Source organism: Xiphophorus hellerii, chromosome 14, assembly GCF_003331165.1.
Source record: "Xiphophorus hellerii strain 12219 chromosome 14, Xiphophorus_hellerii-4.1, whole genome shotgun sequence".
Lineage (NCBI taxonomy): Eukaryota > Metazoa > Chordata > Actinopteri > Cyprinodontiformes > Poeciliidae > Xiphophorus > Xiphophorus hellerii.
Window position 1 is genome coordinate 6,480,434 of NC_045685.1, and position 18,872 is coordinate 6,499,305.

An 18,872-nucleotide genomic window follows, 5' to 3' on the forward strand; every position below is an offset into this window, starting at 1 on the left:
CCGCCACGAGCTCTCGCGTTAATTAAAAACAACAATTTCTTGTGCGAGCAGATACCAAAAACTTGCAGCGGTTCGAGTTGAACACGTTCCAGCTAAGCAGTCAACGTTTAAATTATTCACTGTTGCAACAGAGTTTAATACAAGAGCAACGACGAAACAAACGGAGGCTTTCACAATAATTTCTCAACAATTTGGTGCACGCGGAAGAGAAAAATAAGCAGAGACGTACCTTTTTAACGTGAAGCTCGCTGTCAATAAAATGAACGGACTCCAAAAAAGAAAATTATATGGCAAGTCTCCTTCCCCACTTGCTCAGTTTCTTCTTGCTGTTTTTCCAACCTGTCCCCCACACTTTTTTCCGCGAAGCTCCTGTTATGATACTTTCTCTTCCACCGCTTTTTTTTTTTTTATTTTCCGCCGTGCCTTTTTCTTTCCCAGCCTTCCACTGTTGCCTTATTTCTTTCCAGCAGGGGGAAAAATTCAGCACCCAGAAAAAAAAACTATATGTTGCGGTCAATCAAAAGGCAAGATGGAGCCTCGGAGTTTGAAAAGGGGGGGGAGAAAAAAACTTACAAACGGAACAGCTGACGACTAAAACCCCTTTAAGTCTATTATTCTTCTTTAGAAACATTAGAAATCTTATTTTGTTTGTATTATGGTTTGCGCCCGGGGGCTAGAGTTACTGTTTAGCTAATATCGCCAGAAAAAGCCTGGTTTCACTCGCTGACTCCCCCCCCTCCTCTTCATCGTTGCGGTGGTACAGCCCGTCCTTGTGGCGCTCGCGGAGCAGAGCCCCCCCAGCGCGCGAGCGTTCCCGCCTGGGACCGAGCAGGCAGGTAAACAAACGCACCTGGAGCTGAAGATTCGGGGAGGATGAGGGGAAAATGGCCGCACTTGGAGGAGCCCGACAAACGGCAGCCGCGACTTCGAGCCCACTTTCTCTGTAACGTGTCGCGAGCGGCTGCGTTTCTGCCGCCCTATAGTGTCAATATCACCACAGATGTCCCCATCAAAACATTAAGAATATGAGATAAGTACGTACTAATCCGCAAAACGACACGAAACAGTACAAAATTGTACTGAAGTTTATTTATCAGTCATATTATCATAACTTTGATTCTGTGAATATACATTTTATAAGCTTTGTTAATATACAACAGTAAAAAAATGCTTTTATAACATTTGGGCATGTGGATATTTAAAATCAACTTGAACAATTGGGCTCCAGGTAAGACCGATTACCTTATCAAATTTTTTTTTTTTTTTAATGAAAAACGTAATATCTGAGGAATAAATTACAACACCCCCACATTTATTCCAATTTAACATGACTAAAATCCCACAGAACATAATTACTCAAAATTTTGAGCAAGGTTTGCCCATTTTGCCCCTAAATAATTTAGTTTGATTTGGTCCTGTCAGTGAGAGTGAGGGAAACTGGAAGAGCAATCTGAATCCTAGACAGAAAAAAAAAAAAAAAAGACCAGCAGCTTGAAATTCTGGTAAGGCGTTTAAAGAGGTTCTAAGACAATTTAAAATGAACCACTTTGCTTTCCTAAAATTGGCACACAAGTGGCGAACATTTACAAATACAGCCAACATGCTCAAGTTTGACAGCCCAAGCAAAACACGCCACCGAAACGTGACATAAAGATCAAGGTCCAGTTTCACATCCATGAACATATTTGCAGAGCTTTTTAAAAGTCGGGTAGTAAGTTCATGGTGTTTTTGAGTCGGCAGAGTTGAAATACCTGTTCCTGAGTGTCTGCGTTTTTGTGCGACAGCATGCTGCGCAGCCAGTTTCCAGCCATCAGATCAATTTTGGCATGCACGGCTTGCAAAGCTGGAGCTAATTAATCCACTTGTTACTTGTTTGTAACAAGTGTTTTTCAACTGAAACTCACATTGAAATGGAGACCGAGGACACGGTCACAGTACTGTGGATATTTTCGTCCCAGCTTTAAAAAAAACCCAAAAAACTATTATGGTCTCTTAGATTCCAAATCCGCTGCATCGCTTATGATAAAATGCATTGGTTTTTGGTTTATCAACTTTGATGCTGTGTGGAATATTATGCTGGGCGTCTTTACTAGAATGTGCCAGAACGTCGCTCTGTTTGTCCAGTAAAACTGGGTCAAGATGAGTCGGACCTCACTGATACCGTGCCTTGTCTTAATTTTTAACTTCATATTTTTTCTTCTAACAAATAGCATTATCAATTTTTCAATATTTTGCCACTAAAATGTTTTTACATGCGTAGATTCATAACTAGAGGTGGCTAAACATTTTCGATTCGAGTTTTATGTATTTACAGAGTTAATAGTAAAGCAGTGTATATTTAGTGTGCCATTGTCCATATATTGAAATCATTTTATGGGTGTCGACCGTAAGAAGATTCAACCAAATTAAATAAGAAAAGCTCCACGTTCCCTTCAGGCTCTATGTTTACGATATATGGTGAGCATACGGGGGCCCCTCGGGACGGAGCCAACCTGATTGGTCTGACATGATCTCTGCTGGGCCAGAGCCTCTGATTATCTCTGTCAGCAAGCTGGTTTCCATCGGTGGCCCGTTTTCCTCTTCGGTTTTTAAGGACCGATGATTAATAACACTGGTGACAATAAGTTTTTCTCCCTAAAAGTTCAGTCTTCCTTTACATTCCAATTTGAAAAAAAAAAAGAATTATTTGAACAGGGAGAGAATATTACAAAAAAAAAAGGGCAAGTCATCATTGGTCCTGTGTTGACCCGGTCCACGGTTTGACTTTCAAGAAAGTTAATCTTAAAAGTGCAGATGGAAAGGCAAGCAAAACAACAACACCACAAGAATCCACGTAAAAAGCGGAGTGGCAATCAGAAGCAGCTGACCCTGAATGTGTATTCTGATCCCACACCTTCAGCTCCTCATGAAACCTTTAGTTATGTAACCGCGACGCAGCGAACACCGCCAGGCTGAATCTGTTTTCCGTATAAAACCCCACAGTGAAGTTCTTTCACGCAGGAGGAAGACGGGAAACATAAACACGACACGTGTAATCCCCGGCCGAGCCTTGCCTGCGCTGGCTGCGTTTGGCCGCGGACCGGATCCAGGAGCAGAGCTGCTGAAAAACAGAGCATCACTCATTGGTTCTGAGGGTTATGTAAGCAGGGTCACAGTTTTCTCCCCCCCTCCACCCCAAAGTGACACGCTTAGAATCATATTTGTCTTGCCATTAGCTGACCACGTTGTTTCCTACAAGTGTTCGCCAGCTACGGCTGGAGAACAGGAAAACATGATGTAACAGTCCCGTGAGGACTGATGGCAAACAGTGCTGTTTGTGTGAATAGAAGATCTTCTTATGGAATTCCTTACTCTGTGTTTTATCATTCTATAAAAATCTTTTTTTTTTAACTATTTCGGGTCAGCTTGGAGTAGAAACCCTGACGTGTTGCTTCTGCCAAGCCGATATTTTTGTGGTCGTTTTAAATCTCCCCGCAGCCGCCTTACATAATGATCCTCAAGCCTGTGCTTGCTGTCAAAACTGCGGCGCTCCAAATATTCCACCAGAAACACACTAACGGCACAGCAACACGTTTAAACGTGCTGCTGTGAATTCAGCCCATACAGCATTTTCTGTTGTCACATGCTCAAACTTCGCGTCTCTGTTTCAGAGGCAAGGAGGGGAAGGAGTTTTGGTGGTGAACGTGAAGGAATAAGCAGCTCTTTTTGTTTGCCTGGGCTTCGTTGGTGAGAGCAAGGCGGTGATCTGCACGGCTGCTGTAATTTGTGCAATCACATATCAGCGGTCACTGCTTATCTTGGCCTCACAGCTGGGTCGGCCCGGGTGGATTAAGGAGCTTCCGGGTGACGTAAGACTCTCCACTGTTAACATCTGCGTGATGGTGACAAGAGGTGAAACAGTACCCAAAACAAGCTTACTGGTGTATATTGATGTGCGAGTGTTGATATAATTAAGTTCTTTCAAAGAAAGCATTGAGTGTCTCTGTTTAAAGAAGCTGATTTGGCACAAATTTGTGTTAGTGACTGCAAATTATTTCAATGCACCGTCAAGCGTGTGGTATTTTTTTCATTCACTAAGCAAAACATGCTTGTTTTTGAGACTACCCTGCTCTGCTTTTCTTACATAAACACACGTAGAAGGTGTCGGTGATGCTCCAGTCTGGGTTTAGCTGACAGCTTTAGTTTTGTTTGTTTGTTTCCAACAGGTTGCTTTCTGAATGATTAAACTCTTAAAATGGTGTACGGACGTAAAGAACCGCCCGCAGACTGGCACAGCATCCAGGCAGCCAAGGATAGTCCTACAACAGTGGAGTGTTGTTTTACTGCACTCATCGAATAAATGGTGTCTGCAGACATTCCTTATTGGCACCCATTGATTTTTCAGAAGAATTCAATGAGATGAAGAGATTAAAAAAAACATGATATTAAAATGTGCAGGTGATGTCCGATTGTCCGGTGTGTTTTGATGGACACGTAGGTTCTTATGCTTTTGTTGGCTCGAGTGAATCTGAGAAAACTGAATTACAAATAGAAGATGTTCATAAAAAATGGCCCTTTAGTTCCAGTGCAAGGCAGGTGTTATCTTACTCTACAAAAGTTTTGATATGTATTGGAAAAGCTGAATTATTGAGGCAATCATTTTTTTCAAATAAAAAAAATAGAAAAACGTGGCCTTTTTGGAAAATCACTAAGCTAATTTCTCTTAGCAATGCAAGCTAACTCAAGGGTGTCACAACACGGTCACAAAACACAGCGTACTGTACTAAGTGTGCAGCGGATTCATTTGAAAGTCCAGTATATAAGCTGTAAGCAGTTTTTCCAGGTCGGCCATGTTTGAGTTTGAGATCCTGACTGAACACCAAGAAATACCAGACCTGCAAAGATACCTGGATTAGTTCAGTCAAAGCCTTACTTATTGTTGTTGTCAAATTGTTTAGTCCAGCCTCCTAGTCTTAACGCTTGAATCTCTTGACTTCCATTTCCAGTCCCGTGTCTGAAAACCTTAAAGGGTTATTTCACTTTCCGACAGGCTGCGACCCCTATAAGTAAAATGTAATATTTCAGACTTCACTTCCTTCTTGTCTTGACCGATGTTTGATCTGATCACCCTGAAATTTCAATGAGTCCTGCTCCAGGCTTACTATGGATGCAACCACTCTGATGCAGCAAGATCCATTACTCATAAACCTTCACTCATAAACCACAATGAATTATGGCTTCTTAATTTACCGTAATACAGAGTTTTATGGATAATGAATGAGTAATGGAGAACAATCGGTGTGAAAATAGTCTTGTTTGGTTTCTGCTGCTTGTTTTGGGCTGCTGAGCGACATGGAAAGGTGAGCTGGACGCATCTCGGTGCTAAATTAGCTCTGCAAGCAGAGAAGCATTCGCACACAATGTGAATATCTGTAAAGAATATCTACATCTTTATAGATATTCAACAAGAATATCTATAAATGTCTGTGTAACAACGGGGTCCGTTTTAAACTTAGCAAAGCAGTTTGTCTCTTTGGTAGACGGCTGCCTCTGCCCACCTTTCTATTATAATCAAGCTCGCCCACTGTGCCAATCAAATACCAGTCTGCGTGTTATAACTCAGCATGGTGCTGTTAAATGAGATTTTAGCATAAGTGAACCAAGGGCAACCTTAGCTAAGTCCAAGTTTTTCACCAAATGAACAACTCCAGTACAGGGGAAAAGAATTCATCACCTGTTCCGTTTCAACAAAAGCTCAGCTGTCTACAGATTGGAGAAAGATTTTGCTCTATTGTTATCATGTCAAAAAAATAAAAAATCTCCAAAGACACAAATAAGTCCAGCTTTGGATTAACAGAAATGTGAATAAATCAAACATGATAAACTGTTAAATCACGCTAAAAAAATACGCGTTACAGTTGACGGAAACGTCCTGGTGATTTTCTATCAGGATTTCTTCTGTTTTGTTTTGTTTGTTTCCTGACATTTTTCTTACAGAGTAGCATAACGGAGCACTGTGACTTCCACTCCCACGAACCAGTTCACACACACTGTTCAAACTGAGAGCACATCAAAGGCAACACGCTTACTTGAAAGACCAGGCAGACCTGCGAAGCATTACTGTGTACATGGCAAGGAGTCATTACGTTGCCTATTCTGTCTGTGCAACAAACAACACTGGTAAGACTGTTTGTCTTTGCGTTATTTCTTCCAGCATTTGAATGTAAATTCAACTTTCTAAAATATCAATTTTCACACTTTTTGCCCACAAGATCCCTTACTTTTAAACTGACTGGATGATGATCCTGTGTTTGACTCTTGTTTGGCTTGAGGGAGACGGTCACCTTCATCATCCGAACTTCAACGGTGCGGCGTGGTTCTTTTCAGATTCCAGACAAGTGTCATTACCGATAAGGCTTTGATGTCTGTGAGAAAGAAATATAAATGAATAATCTGCAACGCAGTGGCCTTTGATCGCTCAGATGCGTAGTGTTCGAATTAAACTGTCTGCAAGTACCGTATTGCCTTGTTACTGTGAGACATGAGTCATCCCCAATTTTGCTCTCTTTCCATGTCTCAATTGTGCCACTTAATGAAAAGACAAAACACATTTGATCTGCTTCTTCTTTCTGTAGTCATTTATTAAAAAGAAAAATAAAGGTCCAGACCGCAAATGAAGAAAGAATGACTACGGGAGGATCTGACAAGGCGTACCCTAATCGGACAGACGTTAGCTGCCGCCGAGGAGGTGATTATGGAAACATTGGTTTACCAAATTAAATGAATGAACTGCAGCTGTGGAAGGATTATTGATTAGGAAAAGGAGAAATGAGGGGAAAATAGTGAGAAAACAACAAATGTTAACTTTTGGCATATTGAAACTTAAGATTGAATTGAGTACGGAACACCATATGTGACAAATAAAACAAACTCTTGTGGATGGTGACAGTTCATACTCCTCCAGTTTTGCAAAATAAAACAAATTATAGTAAGGAAAGTAACACAAATGTCTTCCACAAGGTTCAACCAAAATTATTGGATACGCTCAGGGGTATTCATTGCTGCAAAGAGTGACGCAACCAGTTATTAGGCTTAGGGCACAATTACTTATTCATACGGGCAGGTCGGTTTCGACAATGTATTCCCTTAAAATTGAACGGCATTGTTAGAAATACATTTTTTTTGTATTGAACTGGGTTGCTTTTTTGACAATGAATCAAAAACAAAATGTGTGAGGAGGCAAATAGTTTCCCGCAGCCCTGTGGTGGGTGTGTTCTCCCTTTAATTGAGTCATTTTAGAAGGTCACTCTTTGATTTAGCTTCAGTGACTCCCTTTGACCTTTTACCTACATGCAACCCAGTTATCCGGAGCAATTAACAGCCTTCAAATTTAATTACCAACTGAGGCCACACCTTCATGTGCAAAGCACTGTGGATCTGTTAGTAAGATGTTGTTCTCAGTCATTGCCAGAGAATATTTGCATTTGGCGAACGACGCTGTTGATGTGTTTTTTTTTTTTTTTTTTTCACATTTACTCAAAACTGGGACATACTTAGAACTGTCAGGGTATAGAAGCCAGCATCACAAAATAAAAAAAAAAAAGACGACCATGTAAAAATGTAATAGTTATGCTGAATCACATCATGCAGAGCCACACCTGCCTCAGGATTATATAAGAAAAAGAAGAGCCGACTCTTGTAAATTATCAGCTCGTTCCTTCGTGAACAGTCGGGACAAATTCCTTTGATGGACATGTCGTTCTGTTCTGCGCTCAGTCTTGTGAAATGGTTATTTTCAGATTGGACGGTTGTATGCACATGCAGAGGCCCTTTTCTTTTCTCACCGCCGTGTCTTATTACCCTAGAATGTTAATCACACCATCTGGTCTCTTTTTCCGCTGGTAGGTAGACATACTACACTTGAGTGTAATTCAAACTTAAGTGAACAAAACACAGCAGCAACAAAACCGACAGGAAAAGGATCTATGGCAACAAGAAAGAAGTTGAAAGTAATGGATGATTGCCAGACCTGTGAGTATTACTGTAATTTGTGATAAATGGCTTAAGAGAGCAAATAGCACAGACACTGTGTACTGGCACCGTAATGTAACACAACTGACTATTTCAAGAGTGATTTGAAACATGGCCTCTGCTGTGTTAGGAAAATGTTTGTTTTTAGCTTCATGCACTATGATTAGGCATTGGCCATTTTCTAAGACCAAAGTAAAGTTAAAAACTGCCTTGTTATGGCGTAAACTTCTTTAAATTAGATGCCAGATTAAGGTAGTTTTTTTTAGGGGAAGACACAAAAGCAGCATTGGCCCTCTCCAACCTGATATTGCACTTTGGTGGCCGACTCGCTGAAGAAATGCTACAACAATTTGACCTTCTTACAGGGTGAACAAATGTGGCTACTATTAAACACTTCTGGTCATGAAAAACGAGGTGTGAAAATCAACAAACCCCATCATTATTATTACAGTAAGGTAAGCTGTTGTTATTGTTCAGTTATTTCAAAGGAAAATATGCACATTACCGAATACGCTACAGTTAGCCATACAAGCTAGCTAAGCTATACAAGCTAACTACATGGTTCACAACCAGTATTGAACTGCTTTTATGCAATCAAACATCGTTACAACTAAGGCTGGAGCTTTAACATGTTAATTTTGATTAATTAGTAACATTAATTTCAACGGGTTAAAAGTTTTAATACATTTACTAGCATTTTTCTTTTTTTACATCCAAAGGTTCCAGATGGAACGGTATCTGCGCTTTTCTGGTACCCCGTAAAGCATAACAGAAATAAAAGCCACAATTACCAAAGGACTAGTGGCAGGTCTGATAAGCTGCTGAATGGAGACTAGCTATCCAATCAGCTAGCCTGACTAATAAACTAGCTAACTAGCTTATTAAACTTGGGCTGAACAACAGGAGGGACAATTTTTAGCAAAAAAAAAGAACAAAAATAAAAAATAAATATATATATATATATATATATTTTTTTTTTCTATAAAAGATTACCATTCAATGGAAATAAAGTTTCCATTGAATGGTCTGCGTCTCCATTAAAAATGTGCTCAAATCTTTGTCTACATTCTGATAATGTTGAAAACCACAGTTTCGCAATTCCATTAAATAACACATAAAATTTTAATCCCAAGTGAATAAGCTTGTTCACGCACATTTTGTGATGCGACAACCTTAAAAATCATGGCAACAACGGATGCAAACATGAGATATTTATAATTCAGCAAGGATGCTAGCATCGATCATTGCTAGCACCATGACGAGACGAGACGTCGGCATCTTGTTCAGGGTAAACATAGAAGATGGATGGGTCGATTGGATGTTCACAAAATTACAATAAATTGTGAATCTTTCAGTTATTACTCCCAATTAACCTGTCATAAATGTTGCCTTTCATGTAAGTTGGAAACTTGCCATAAAACACTCAGTATGCCTGTATGTTCACCATCTTAGCAGTCTGGAGCAACCGTGCCTTTTACTAGTCTGCTGACCTTAATAGTATGTTTGCATAATATCCTTTGATAATTTGTACTAAACCTTGGGACTTGACTTTTTTATGGATGCGCTTCACTTTGATTTTTTTTCAACAGAATACTGTACCTCTCTGTCTTACTCTATCGTCATCCACATTGCTTCGGAAATTTGGGGGTCTGAACCTTTTTTTTTTTTTGTAGCTACATATCGTTTCGAATTGAAAAAAAAAAAAAAAAGATTTTGAAGGGGAATTTATTTGATAGGCTGGAGTGTCAAAATCACCTCTGGTTCTAAATCTGGGACTCCAAATCACCTTTGAGACGATGTGAACTTGACACAATCGACTGCGGTGTTTGTTGCACTTCATGCGATTGCTAATTTCTGGCTAATTTGATCTGCCAACACATAAGGTGAGAGCATGCACAGCTTTTTGCACAGAAAGGAAACAGATCAGCCGACATTTGCATGTAGTGATAATTAGATTGACAGTATCAGGGTTTCATTTCCCTCTTTGTTACCGTGAGATACTTCTGCAGGTCATTAAAAAAAGATCTTAAAGGCATCAAACCCACGTGTTTTTTGTATTTTTATTCCCTTTACGTCCCCGTCAAATGAAGTCTACACACAGGCGAGTCGGTTTCCGCTTGCAGCTCTGTTGAAATCGCTCCTTCCCTGCGACGCAGCCACTCTCTTCCACACAAATGGAGGCTTGAATGCCTCACCACTGCGTCCTGATGAAGGCAGAGTGGATTTGTTTGATGCTAGGAGTCAAAAGAACATCAGAAATAGCTCCCTGTGCGCGCCGCAGACGTCCTCTTTGGTGCCGTCTGAGACGGTGAAGAGGCTTAGCGAGCTGAAATGTACGAGATGACGCGGAGGAGCGCGAAGGGAAGAAGAATGAAGACCTTGAAAAAAAGGAATTGCAGATTTTTCTCAGAGTCAAACTCATAAAGGCTTGCTGAACGTTGTTCCGATTGGACACGGTTTTCATAAATCCTATAGAGTTCAAATGTATTTAGGAACATTATGTCACAAAACAGAAAAAAAATTGGAAAAGCTTTCATTCACAGATGGTGTTGAGGTCTAGAAATTGTGAAGGTCACATTAGGCCACTGTTGAGAAATCAATTCTTCCCGTTTTCACTGAAGTCTGGTCAAAAATCTGCTTACATTTGCACTTTGCTTGTTCTGCAAACTGTACTTTAGTACTTTCTGATTAATCATTGCTGAGACAAATTTCCTGTGTTGGGGGGACACTAAATCGTGTCCTGATCTTGGTCGGTTATAATGCCTATTCTTAAAACATCTGATTGACAGCAAAAACACTACATATTTTTTGTTATTGTAAAACTGGATATAAATTCAGGCAATACAGTGTTAAAAAGACCAGCTTTAAACCTGGTGCTTAATGTAGAACAATTTTCTCCCCCCTAAAAAAAAAAAACCCAAAAAGCTCAGAGCTAATTTGCAAATTTTACAGGGAGAAGCAGTAATTCAAGTTGGGCATTAAGCATTCACAACTTTGTTTGGGGCAAAGAGATTCTGGAGCTGTGAGTTAGCGAACTGCTGTATGCTCTCTGAACAGCCCAGCAGATGTATAGAAATGTTTAATAATCACCAGAAAGCAAAGCAGACGCTCTGTTTTAAATGAATAAATACATGATAATCAGGAGAGAATAGCATCGAATCTTTTCCCCCCACGCTCTCAATAAGCATCCGCAGTTGAGATACTGGTGTCATTTTTAACTTTCGTTGTGGATCAGCCCCTCTTCTGTTCTCCCAGAAGCCCCGGCTGTATCCATGTTTACAGCCGCAGGACGGTGTAGATGTGTGTGTGCATCTCTATGTCTGATTCTAGGCAGCTGTTGGAAACCAGCGCAGAGGTTGGGGGTGCGGCTGGGGGGGAAACAAAAGGGGGGAGTGTCCCTGCAGATGATTGGCCCAGTGGGATGGCTCCAGAGTAAGTGACATCACAACTTCATGCCTGACCTAGTTAAAGCGCCCATGACGTCAGAGCTGTCTCTTTTATTCTGTCTCCCTTGTTTGCTGTCACCCACTTTAAATCTCTTATACAACTCCCCCCCCCCAACACACACACACACACGCCTCCCTTCCCATCTTTCACATGAATATGCACTTTTTTTTCTTCCCCCACCCCTTTTTATAATCACACTGAGACACAGGAGCAGAGTTAATCAGGGGAATGAGGCAGAGAGGATAGAGGAGAAACATATACCACTTGCCAATAACCCACTTTCGAGAGATTAAAGCTATCCGGATGAATATTAATGCGCTGGAACTTGGAAAGCGGCGCTGGGCCTAAAGATGTTACAAAACGAGGAGGCAAGCTTCCACCGTATGGACAGAGACGCTCTGCCGCTCACTGCGACTCGGTGCTGCTGTGTTTATTTTTAGTGGATATGTATCAAATTAATATTAGACTGCAACACTGTTCTGTTGCACAAGTAGGTGAAAAAGAACCACATGCTGCACGAGGCCGCTGCCAACTGTGTGTGGACACAATCCACGGCTGTGGGACTAAGTTGTCTGGAGCTCTCGAGCCTTTTCGCGTTTTGTCACACTACAGCCACAAGACTTGAGATATTTTATTGGGACTTTGTGATACGGGTCAGCACAGAGCAGTACCTAATTGTTAAGTGAAAAGAACAAGATACATGATTTTCAATCTATCTTTTTTTTTAAAATAAAGCCCATGAATCAATACCATGAAGAATCACCTTAATCTGTAGGGACAGGTGTAAGTTTCTTTACCAGTTTTGCACTTCTAGAGTATGAAATGTTTTCCCGTACTTCTAAGCAGATGGAGAGTTTCTGTAAACTTCAGTTTGCAAATCTTGAGACAGATTCATAGTTGAGTTTGGGCCATTCTAGCACGCAAAAGCTCCTTCTCCATTCTCAAGTCTCACTCCGGCCGGTTAGTGTTTGGTTCGGTTCTCGCCAAGGTGGTGGCGTGTTCCTCAATGTCGGCGTTAATATGTGGTCAAAACTTCGATGATGTAATTTGTGCACCAGTTGAGTGACCAGTTTCTCTGGTCCATTAGAGTGAACTCTGGTCCAACTAAAAACCTAGGTCTCAGTTCAACTGAAGTGAACTCTGGTGCGGTTCGAATGCCACGCGGACCGCAGACCGCTCCGAAACAAACATTTGTGTCCAGCGCTTGCGGGAGAAATTTTATTTATTTATTGAATTTTATTTTGTCAACGACCAAAGAGAAATCCTACAATCCTGCTAAAATAAAAATTTTCGGTTACGTTTTGTGGAGAAGGAAGCTGCTCTCGGTGTCATTGTTTCCTTCAGCAGCTCTTGGTGCAGCGCCACCACAGGTGAGGGGGTGAAACAGGTTTTTCGAAGCACTTACTGTAATTTGACAGTGCAATGTGAAAGTGAACCACACCTGGTGAAAATGTAACAAATGTGTCCATTCTGTTGAACTGAGTCTACCAGACTATCAGCTGTGAAAACAGCCTGACGTTCCATCTGAGCAGTTCCTGTGAGAAGCAATGTTGCTTAGAGCAGAGAATTTTGAAACGACAACACGATGCTCATTCGGTGTTAAAGCCACTTGTACGTATGATTGGGTCACAGTGTATCATCAGATTTCTCTGTACCGAGCAGATTAACTCTGAGAAGAAACACCTCCAGGGTCACACCTAATCCACAGATACAGTCGGATCATTCTCCAATCGCCCCGCAGGGAGAAAAAAAGATGGAGAGATGAAAGAAAGTGAGAGCGCTGAGACGCAAAGGGCTGCGGAGGGGATGTTAAAATAAGAAGCATAATGTCGCTGAAACTGAGAACAAGGCTGTAGGACGTGATAGATGTAAACCAACAATGGTCTAGCATGTTTGAAAGGCTACAAAGAGAGAGAGAGATGGAGAGGAGGAAGACAAGCTAACCTCCACATCCCCCACTGAGAAACATGAGAACAAAAAGCAGCTGTTGCTCCTCTTTCTCACCTTCCTCCTTTTCTTCTTCCTCTCTGTCCGCTTTGTGTTTGGTGGACGCCCCATTTCTCTCTCATTTATATTCACCCCAGCTACGGGGAGAGTCGCAGGGCAACCACTGCACAATTCTAACGTTCAAAACACAAGAAGCTCATGAAGCTCACACTGACACAGTGTGGGCTTCACTTCATAGAGTTAACGTAAGTTCAGTTAATGTAAAAATGTGCAGAGTGCAAAGTTATGTGACGATACTCCAACTAAGCTGATCAAAAAGACAAGTAATACGCAAAAGTTGACTGAATCTACTTTTGCGTATTACTTGTATTTTGCGTATTATAATAAACTCTGGTTGTTCTGACAACTTCCAAAGTCTCACCTGTCCTCCCTCCATCAGTAAGACCATTCATGGATTCAGTTCACCTCACTGACCGATACTTTGTGGACCGTCCTACGGTCAAGCCTCAACCTCAGAAGTCGGACTGCTTCTTCCCAGTGATTCACCGGGAAGAATCGCTCTGGCTTTAACAGCCAGAGTTAAAGGAACACCTCAGACCTCGAGACCTTCCGGATTGCTAAATGAACTTGTTGGACCTTTGTTTCCTGTCAGTGGGTTAGAAGTTTCCCACAACCCAGGACAAAAGGAGTCTCAAAAACAATCTTCCTGATCTAAGGTTGTAACAGAAGCAACATAAGAACAAAAAATGAGGATAGAGTTGCTGCGGTGGTGCAGGGGTAAAACAGAACCTATGTACGGAGACTCCAGTCCTGGTCACAGGTTTGAGTCCTGACCTGATGACCTTTACAGCATGTCTTCCCCCTCTCTCGTTACCTACATTCAAAAAACAAAAACAAAGTATGGATAAAACTCACGGAACATTTTGTGATTCGACAACCTTAAAGTTGCGTTTTCCTGGAGATGTACCACAGTGCAGCTCATTTGCTTTCCATTGCACATCCCCACCCCATGGTGAAACATGGCGGTGGCACCATTATGCTGTAGGGATTAATTTCTTCCTCAACGAACAATGAAGCGCTGAATACATGTCTTCTCTGCAAAAAAAAGAAGAAGAACTGTTTGAGGTTGCAAAACATTTGAGACTGGCGTGAAGATTTGACCCTAAAACATACAGACAAAGCTACAATGGGACTTGTGTTCGAATGTCCCAGTTAAAGTCCAGATATAGATCCAATTCCAGAATCTGAGGCAAGACAAGAACATTACTGTTCACAGACATTCTCCACCCGATTGGACTCGGTTTGCGCATTTTTAACCAAAATGAAGCGGGATCCAGCACGGCACAGTTTCTCTACAAACATGCGCCTACAGCGTCGACTGTTTGGCTTGAAACTTAGCAGATATCCACCTCTGGGATTCTTCTTCTCTCCCCCTGATGTGTAAACTCAGATTTCACTGTTTTCCTAACCCTCTCTCACACACCCGGACACACACACACGACGAGGACGCACTCCCCCGATTCAAGCTTGCACACGCTCTGCTACTTTTCTGTCTCTGACGTTATGCTATGTTTTTGTTCCGAGCCCCCTTATTTCTCAGATTTCTGTCACATACGTCGACTTTCACTGCGAGAGTTCCCAGCAGAGCCGATAAATCACCCTTGGGGCTTCCGGGCTCTACACACCTCCAGCTCTCCTTCCCTCCCTCTGTTTCTCGACCATTCTACAGCCTCGCAACGCTCCTGGCTCGCATCGCCCCAGTCCTCCTCTCTTCCACGTCCCTTCGCTCGTTCCCTTCCCCCTCTTCCCATCGCTACGGTGACCTTGCAGTAGCTCAGAGTAAAGCCATGCTTTTATCTGCTCCCCCTCCCGCCTTCTTTACATCCGTTTTCGCTCACCTGGGAGGCTGCACGACGTGCTACACGTTCATTTGCGTTGCACCCTCTGGGTTCCTTATCTCAATTCAAACTCGCAGTTTTACTGTGCGACTCTCTGCATCAGCCTGCAGTCAGCATTTTTGCTGATGCTTCTGTATTAGTCGGTCCATTTTCAACTCAACCTTCACATGGCCCCTTCACCTACAAGTCGCCAAATCAATGCTCACCAGGTTCAGCTTACAGTTCAGGAAACGGTTTGACCTTTCGGTGAACGGTTTTATTCGTCATCTCGCAGAGCATTGACAGTCAGACATCCAATACCGCCCTAATGTCTTTGTGCTTTCCTCAAAACCAAGTTGGATCCATTTTCCCAACCCTCGGTGAGAAAGCTGAAGAATTTCTTCAGTTTTGCAACGCGTCTCTTGCTAACCTCATGGGAACCCAGCGGTGCAGGGAAGTGCAGATGTCAGTTTTATGTACTGCTGTGACATAAATCACACTGTGCATTCTTTCTCTGAGCGCCGGCTTGCAAAAGCAGTTTTGAGGGAGTGGCTGTTTTTTGTTTTTTCATGCTTTGTGTTTAGTTGCAGAGGAGATGGCAATAGAAGGCTCGATAATTCTGATATGTTAAAAGGCCAGGAGGCCTGCTTTAGTTTGCAATTGTGACGTCAGATTTATGTGAAGATTTTGACTTTTCAAGATTGTGGCCTATTTCAGTTTTAAATGCACTTTTGAGTCTTTTTTTTCCCTTGGGGGTGGGAAGGGGTCTCCAGCTCCTGTTTCTTCTTTTTAGCATTTTGAATCACCGGCACGTGAAGCAAACTCTTTACTTTGTTCAAGAGCGCAGCACACAAAGTGAAATGTTTATAAATCCTCTGCCTGCACAAAGTAAATGGTGAATTTGGAGGGTGTAAAAATCTCTAGAAGACGGTTTTATCTACCAAAATCCCAAATGAAGCAACGACGCAATTCATTTCACAATCGCTGGAATATCAAAGAATAAATGATCAGTATTCTAAATGAATAAAACCCAATTTAAAACAATGACTTAAGACATATTCACACAGAGTGGGAAAAAAATCGTTATTTAATGCGTTCCTCACGACGCTCCTGTACCATCAAATACAGTACATATTATTTTCATGCGTAAACCCCTCAGAAACAGATATTTTTGTCATCAGCCGACGCCAACGGACACACTTTCTATTGAAACGGCTTATCTGCAATGGCTTTAACAAGCACACTCCACTCTCCCTGCAGGTGTCTGAATATAGCCCAGCAGGAAGCATCCTGAGAAGGCTATTAGGAATATTTGACTTTCTCCGGTGTTACTAATAGCATTATTAATGGCTTGGCCACTTTGTTGTGCACCAGCTGAGCCAGGATGCTTACAGTGGGCTCAGCTGTCACAACCAAATGAATTATAACCATTAATACTTTGACTAAGCCCTCCCGTCGTCGTGCCAGGACTAGCCGACTGCTACGAGAGAATAGATGTTGCCCAGTTTCCACTCAGCAGAGAGTGTGTAAGGAAAGTTATTTTGATCAATCGATTTTTTTTTTATGGCTGTTGCCATTGTTGCAACAATGCTTTTTTTTATTACAGTAAACTGTATACACTTTCTAAGTCTTGTCTATTTCCTCTTAAACTGCGGCACATTTGTGAGAAATATGCATTTGTGGGCGGAGCTTGTTGCCGTGAGAGCTCCAGATCAAAAAGCCTTCCACCTCCGCAGAATCTCATGCTCCTAGTGTGCATTGCCTTGCCATGATTTCTGAAGTTGTCATGCAGTCGCGCTACAGATATGCGAGATGGCCCGCCGGGTCTGAGAAGTCATCTGATCAGACCCAGTGTGATCTGACATCACCTCACGTGGGTTCCCTCTGAGGTTTCAAACCGTTCAATTGATTTTTAAGGGGCAGTATTTTTTGTTTTCTAAGCACATCAAGTAATTATGATAACTTCTTGTTAAAATATGCTATATGTATCAAATATGACTTAAGAGAAATTTTACTTTGTAATTTGATGCCATGAAATTGGGCCTCTGACTCTATAAAAAAAAAGAAAAGAAAGCTCCTCCTCTTTCTGAAACTCCACCTTCAGGAAGTCATCACAACATCGTTCTTCTATTAACCCTTTATGCCAGCGTTGCACTGAGAAGTAGTTCGTATTATGAGCTCAGCAGATGTTTGCCGATCGTTGCTGGCTAGTCTGAAGGAGCTGAGTGGAGGAGTTGCGGGGGAAAGAGGGCTGCTCTGTGAGGCGGAAGCTCTGAAACTTGGAAACTGCAGCTCAGAGGAGGAGCTGTGTCATCGAAAGGGGAGGGGCCAGGTCCACCCAGGCATTCTGCAGAGCTGAATGGTTGCCATGGAGACTAAAGGATTTCTCAAACATGCATGAAAGGACCAAGGCAACACTCCAGGTATGTGGAGTTTTTTGATGAAGGAATAACGTTACAGAATGATGCAAAGCTCAAAAAAGTTGATTTCACATGACGCTGCTTCTTTAAAGGATGTCCAGTGACTCCAGGCTGTTGTAAACATCCCTGTTTTGTCAGGTTAGCTGTGCAGTGAAAGAGCATCCAGCAGTGTAGCAAACAGAGGCCTCAGCCCTGCGAGGGTTCGCTCCAACTGTTACACCATTTCCACATTCTTCAGCTCCAGCCCCCCCACCCGAGCGAGTAGCCAGAAATCTTTTCCGCTCTTTCTGCCTTCTCTCCATCTGTTGGCTGCCCCTCCATCTGTCCCTGCTCCTCTGTGGCCTGTTCATCCCTGCTCTCATTCTCTCCCCTTCCCCTGTTAATCACAGTTCACCCTGCGAGAAGAGCGCTTCTTATCGACTTAGTTCTCGCCTCTTGGCATCCCTCTTTGATTTTTTTTTCACCCCCCTCCTCCTCCTGTTTCTTTCTCCAAGTTCCAAGTTCCTCCAAAGATTTCTGGCAGCATATTGCGTAGCTGTAAGGAGGCGTTTATTAGGCAAGAGGGTAAAATGTGTTAAAATACTGGACGTTTCCTGACAATTGCTCATTATAAAGAGTGAATAAAAGCCGAAGCTGGATTCTGTGCTACGCTGCGCTGCATAATTCACAATTCGGCTTGTGTACGCCGGCCAGAATGTGTATAAATATATGCAGGAGTGAAGTTGTGGTCTGCAGCCTACAAACTGGGTCCTATGCAATTTTATCCTTGTTGTTTACAACTCAGGAAGTGCTGCTTCCAAAATTATACGCGTAGTTATGAAAGATGGAAACAGACAGATCTGGGGAGATGTATGAACTATATTTACCACTTTAAAATGTTCACCTCTTTCGTGTTCATAAGAGCACTTTGCTGTGGGACCAAGCTGCTGTCAGACTTTACAAAATGGCTAATAGCTTTTATCTCTTTGCATTTATTTAGCTCGTTTAGCTTGTTTTTGAAAACTGCTACGTCCTGAAAACGCCTCTCCTAAATGTTCACGGTCATGATGCATTTCTAAACAGTCTTAGTCAAAACACATCGTCACCATTTTTCATACTCTCACATTTTGCGGATTGATTACGTAAATGTGGCACTCTTAACATGGAGCTAGCATGCTAACAAAGTGCTGGC

The 18,872-nt window shown here is 42.1% G+C and overlaps 1 protein-coding gene and 2 long non-coding RNA genes across 3 annotated transcripts in view; 1 reads left to right on the forward strand and 2 right to left on the reverse strand.

The window, feature by feature from the left end:
• Nucleotides 1–753, reverse strand: part of ndrg2 (NDRG family member 2) — a 36,569-nt gene extending 35,816 nt beyond the window's left edge. Inside the window, exon 1 of the mRNA XM_032582275.1 lies at nt 230–753. The gene's annotated coding sequence lies outside the window, so the exon portion shown is untranslated. The remainder of the gene's footprint in view (nt 1–229) is intronic.
• A 1,634-nt stretch (nt 754–2,387) lies between these two features.
• Nucleotides 2,388–6,589, forward strand: LOC116732241 (uncharacterized). Its single transcript, XR_004341748.1, has 2 exons — nt 2,388–6,159; nt 6,252–6,589. It is a non-coding gene; the product is annotated as an uncharacterized LOC116732241 (long non-coding RNA).
• Nucleotides 6,590–9,113: 2,524 nt separating this feature from the next.
• LOC116732239 (uncharacterized) lies at nt 9,114–17,138 on the reverse strand. Its single transcript, XR_004341747.1, has 2 exons — nt 15,303–17,138; nt 9,114–10,388 (listed from the first exon to the last, which is right to left on the reverse strand). It is a non-coding gene; the product is annotated as an uncharacterized LOC116732239 (long non-coding RNA).
• Between the last annotated feature and the right edge of the window lie 1,734 nt (nt 17,139–18,872).